At 37.1% G+C, this 6,269-nt stretch overlaps 2 protein-coding genes across 3 annotated transcripts in view; one reads left to right on the top strand and one right to left on the bottom strand.

Annotated features, from left to right (window-relative positions):
• LOC133539140 (uncharacterized) overlaps positions 1-6,269 on the bottom strand; it is a 377,041-nt gene that overhangs the window by 304,818 nt on the left and 65,954 nt on the right. The gene's annotated exons all lie outside the window — the stretch shown is intronic.
• sh3d19 (SH3 domain containing 19) overlaps positions 1-6,269 on the top strand; it is a 56,243-nt gene that overhangs the window by 25,248 nt on the left and 24,726 nt on the right. The window lies entirely within an intron of this gene.

Genomic DNA, 6,269 nt, shown 5'->3' with positions numbered 1-6,269 from the left:
GTAACACATTGTATAGAGGAACTTGGACCACTATAACACATTGTATAGAGGAACTTGAACCACTATAACACATTGTATAGAGGAACTTGGACCACTGTAACACATTGTATAGAGGAACTTGGACCACTGTAACACATTGTATAGAGGAACTTGGACCACTATAACACATTGTATAGAGGAACTTGGACCACTGTAACACATTGTATAGAGGAACTTGGACCACTATAACACATTGTATAGAGGAACTTGGACCACTGTAACACATTGTATAGAGGAATTTGGACCACTTTAATACATTGTATGGGGGAACTTGGACCACTATAACACATTGTATAGAGGAACTCGGACAACTATAACACATTGTGTAGAGGAACTTGGACCACTTTAATACATTGTATATAGGAACTTGGACCACTTAACACATTGTATAGAGGTACTTTGACCACTATAACACATTGTATACAGGAACTTGAACCACTATAACACATTGTATACAGGAACTTGAACCACTATAACACATTGTATAGAGGAACTTGAACCACTATAACACATTGTACAGAGGAACTTGGACCACTGTAACACATTGTATAGACGAACTTTGACCACTATAACACATTGTATAGAGTAACTTGGACCACTATAACACGTTGTATAGAGGAACTTTGACCACTGTAACTCATTGTATAGAGGTACGTTGACCACTCTAACACATTGTATAGAGGAACTTGGACCACTATAACATATTGTATAGAGGAACTTGGACCACTATAACACATTGTATAGAGGAACTTGGACCACTGTAACTCATTGTATAGAGGAACTTGGACCACTATAACACATTGTATAGAGGAACTTGGACCACTGTAACACATTGTATAGAGGACTGTAACACATTGTATAGAGGAACTTGGACCACTATAACACATTGTATAGAGGAACTTGGACCACTGTAACACATTGTATAGAGGAACTTGGACCACTGTAACACATTGTATAGAGGAACTTGGACCACTATAACACATTGTATAGAGGATCTTGGACCACTGTAACACATTGTATAGAGGACTGTAACACATTGTATAGAGGAACTTGGACCACTGTAACACATTGTATAGAGGAACTTGGACCACTATAACACATTGTATAGAGGAACTTGGACCACTGTAACACATTGTATAGAGGAACTTGGACCACTATAACACATTGTATAGAGGAACTTGGACCACTGTAACACATTGTATAGAGGAACTTGGACCACTTTAACACATTGTATAGAGGAACTTGGACCACTATAACACATTGTATAGAGGATCTTGGACCACTGTAACACATTGTATAGAGGACTGTAACACATTGTATAGAGGAACTTGGACCACTATAACACATTGTATAGAGGAACTTGAACCACTGTAACACATTGTATAGAGGAACTTGGACCACTGTAACACATTGTATAGAGGAACTTGGACCACTATAACACATTGTATAGAGGAACTTGGACCACTGTAACACATTGTATAGAGGAACTTGGACCACTATAACACATTGTATAGAGGAACTTGGACCACTGTAACACATTGTATAGAGGAATTTGGACCACTTTAATACATTGTATGGGGGAACTTGGACCACTATAACACATTGTATAGAGGAACTCGGACAACTATAACACATTGTGTAGAGGAACTTGGACCACTTTAATACATTGTATATAGGAACTTGGACCACTTAACACATTGTATAGAGGTACTTTGACCACTATAACACATTGTATACAGGAACTTGAACCACTATAACACATTGTATAGAGGAACTTGAACCACTATAACACATTGTACAGAGGAACTTGGACCACTGTAACACATTGTATAGACGAACTTTGACCACTATAACACATTGTATAGAGTAACTTGGACCACTTTAATACATTGTATAAAGGAACTTGGACCACTATAACACGTTGTATAGAGGAACTTGGACCACTGTAACTCATTGTATAGAGGTACGTTGACCACTCTAACACATTGTATAGAGGAACTTGGACCACTATAACATATTGTATAGAGGAACTTGGACCACTATAACACATTGTATAGAGGAACTTGGACCACTGTAACTCATTGTATAGAGGAACTTGGACCACTATAACACATTGTATAGAGGAACTTGGACCACTGTAACACATTGTATAGAGGACTGTAACACATTGTATAGAGGAACTTGGACCACTATAACACATTGTATAGAGGAACTTGGACCACTGTAACACATTGTATAGAGGAACTTGGACCACTGTAACACATTGTATAGAGGAACTTGGACCACTATAACACATTGTATAGAGGATCTTGGACCACTGTAACACATTGTATAGAGGACTGTAACACATTGTATAGAGGAACTTGGACCACTATAACACATTGTATAGAGGAACTTGAACCACTATAACACATTGTATAGAGGAACTTGGACCACTGTAACACATTGTATAGAGGAACTTGGACCACTGTAACACATTGTATAGAGGAACTTGGACCACTATAACACATTGTATAGAGGAACTTGGACCACTGTAACACATTGTATAGAGGAACTTGGACCACTATAACACATTGTATAGAGGAACTTGGACCACTGTAACACATTGTATAGAGGAATTTGGACCACTTTAATACATTGTATGGGGGAACTTGGACCACTGTAACACATTGTATAGAGGAACTCGGACAACTATAACACATTGTGTAGAGGAACTTGGACCACTTTAATACATTGTATATAGGAACTTGGACCACTTAACACATTGTATAGAGGTACTTTGACCACTATAACACATTGTATACAGGAACTTGAACCACTATAACACATTGTATAGAGGAACTTGAACCACTATAACACATTGTACAGAGGAACTTGGACCACTGTAACACATTGTATAGACGAACTTTGACCACTATAACACATTGTATAGAGTAACTTGGACCACTTTAATACATTGTATAAAGGAACTTGGACCACTATAACACGTTGTATAGAGGAACTTTGACCACTGTAACTCATTGTATGGAGGTACGTTGACCACTCTAACACATTGTATAGAGGAACTTGGACCACTATAACATATTGTATAGAGGAACTTGAACCACTATAACACATGATATAGAGGAACTTGGACCCCTGTAACACATTGTACAGAGGAACTTGGACCACTGTAAAACATTGTATAGAGGAACTTTGACCAATGTAACACATTGTATAGAGGTACTTTGATCCCTATAACCCATTGTATAGAGGAACTTGCATCACTTTAACACATTATATAGAGGAACTTGGACCACTTTAACACATTGTATAGAGGAACTTGGACCACTATAACACCTTGTATAGAGGAACTTTGACCACTGTAACACATTGTATAGAGGAACTTGGACCACTATAACATATTGTGTAGAGGAACTTGAACCACTATAACACATGATATAGAGGAACTTGGACCCCTGTAACACATTGTACAGAGGAACTTGGACCACTGTAAAACATTGTATAGAGGAACTTTGACCAATGTAACACATTGTATAGAGGTACTTTGATCCCTATAACCCATTGTATAGAGGAACTTGCATCACTTTAACACATTATATAGAGGAACTTGGACCACTTTAACACATTGTATAGAGGAACTTGGACCACTATAACACCTTGTATAGAGGAACTTTGACCACTGTAACACATTGTATAGAGGTACTTTGACCACTCTAACACATTGTATAGAGGAACTTGAACCACTATAACATATTGTATAGAGGAACTTGAACCACTATTACACATTATATAGAGGAACTTGGACCACTATAACACATTGTACAGAGGAACTTGGACCACTGTAATACATTGTATAGAGGAACTTTGACCACTATAACACATTGTATAGAGGAACTTGGACCACTTTAACACATTGTATAGAGGAACTTGGACCACTTTAACACATTGTAGAGAAGAACTTGGACCACTTTAACACATTGTATAGAGGAACTTGGACCATTTAAACACATTGTATAGAGGAACTTGGACCACTTTAACACATTGTATAGAGGAACTTGGACCACTATAACACACTGTATAGAGGATCTTGGACCACTTTAATACATTGTATAAAGGAACTTGGACCACTATAACACATTGTATAGAGGAACTTTGACCACTATAACACATTGTATAGAGGAACTTTGACCACTATAACACATTGTATAGAGGAACTTTGACCCCTGTAACACATTGTACAGAGGAACTTGGACCACTGTAAAACATTGTATAGAGGTACTTTGACCACTCTAACACATTGTATAGAGGAACTTGAACCACTATAACATATTGTATAGAGGAACTTGAACCACTATTACACATTATATAGAGGAACTTGGACCACTATAACACATTGTACAGAGGAACTTGGACCACTGTAATACATTGTATAGAGGAACTTTGACCACTATAACACATTGTATAGAGGAACTTGGACCACTTTAACACATTGTATAGAGGAACTTGGACCACTTTAACACATTGTAGAGAAGAACTTGGACCACTTTAACACATTGTATAGAGGAACTTGGACCATTTAAACACATTGTATAGAGGAACTTGGACCACTTTAACACATTGTATAGAGGAACTTGGACCACTATAACACACTGTATAGAGGATCTTGGACCACTTTAATACATTGTATAAAGGAACTTGGACCACTATAACACATTGTATAGAGGAACTTTGACCACTATAACACATTGTATAGAGGAACTTTGACCCCTGTAACACATTGTACAGAGGAACTTGGACCACTGTAAAACATTGTATAGAGGAACTTTGATCAATGTAACACATTGTATAGAGGTACTTTGATCCCTATAACCCATTGTATAGAGGAACTTGCATCAATATAACACATTGTATAGAGGAACTTGGACCACTATAACACATTGTATAGAGGAACTTGGACCACTATAACACATTGTATAGAGGAACTTGGACCACTTTAATACATTGTATAAAGGAACTTGGACCACTATAACACGTTGTATAGAGGAACTTTGACCACTGTAACACATTGTATAGAGGAACTTTGACCACTGTAACACATTGTATAGAGGTACTTTGACCACTCTAACACATTGTATAGAGGAACTTGAACCACTATAACATATTGTATAGAGGAACTTGGACCACTATAACACATTGTATAGAGGAACTTGGACCACTATAACACATTGTATAGAGGAACTTGAACCACTATAACACATTGTATAGAGAAACTTGAAGCACTATAACACATTGTATAGAGGAACTTGAACCACTATAACACATTGTATAGAGGAACTTGGACCACTATAACACATTGTATAGAGGAACTTGGACCACTTTAACACATTGTATAGAGGAACTTGAACCACTAAAACACATTGTATAGAGGAACTTGAAGCACTATAACACATTGTATAGAGGAACTTGGACCACTATAACACATTGTATAGAGGAACTTGGACCACTATAACACATTGTATAGAGGAACTTGGACCACTATAACACATTGTATAGAGGAACTTGGACCACTATAACACATTGTATAGAGGAACTTGGACCACTTTAATACATTGTATAAAGGAACTTGGACCACTATAACACGTTGTATAGAGGAACTTTGACCACTGTAACACATTGTATAGAGGTACTTTGACCACTCTAACACATTGTATAGAGGAACTTGAACCACTATAACATATTGTATAGAGGAACTTGGACCACTATAACACATTGTATAGAGGAACTTGGACCACTATAACACATTGTATAGAGGAACTTGAACCACTATAACACATTGTATAGAGAAACTTGAAGCACTATAACACATTGTATAGAGGAACTTGAACCACTATAACACATTGTATAGAGGAACTTGGACCACTATAACACATTGTATAGAGGAACTTGGACCACTAAAACACATTGTATAGAGGAACTTGAAGCACTATAACACATTGTATAGAGGAACTTGAAGCACTATAACACATTGTATAGAGGAACTTGGACCACTATAACACATTGTATAGAGGAACTTGGACCACTATAACACATTGTATAGAGGAACTTGGACCACTATAACACATTGTATAGAGGAACTTGGACCACTATAACACATTGTATAGAGGAACTTGGACCACTATAACACATTGTATAGAGGAACTTGAACCACTATAACACATTGTATAGAG

Source organism: Nerophis ophidion, linkage group LG20 (genome assembly GCF_033978795.1).
Source record: "Nerophis ophidion isolate RoL-2023_Sa linkage group LG20, RoL_Noph_v1.0, whole genome shotgun sequence".
Lineage (NCBI taxonomy): Eukaryota > Metazoa > Chordata > Actinopteri > Syngnathiformes > Syngnathidae > Nerophis > Nerophis ophidion.
Note: the sequence above shows the minus strand (reverse complement) of the source record. Positions and strands in the feature narration are given on the sequence as shown.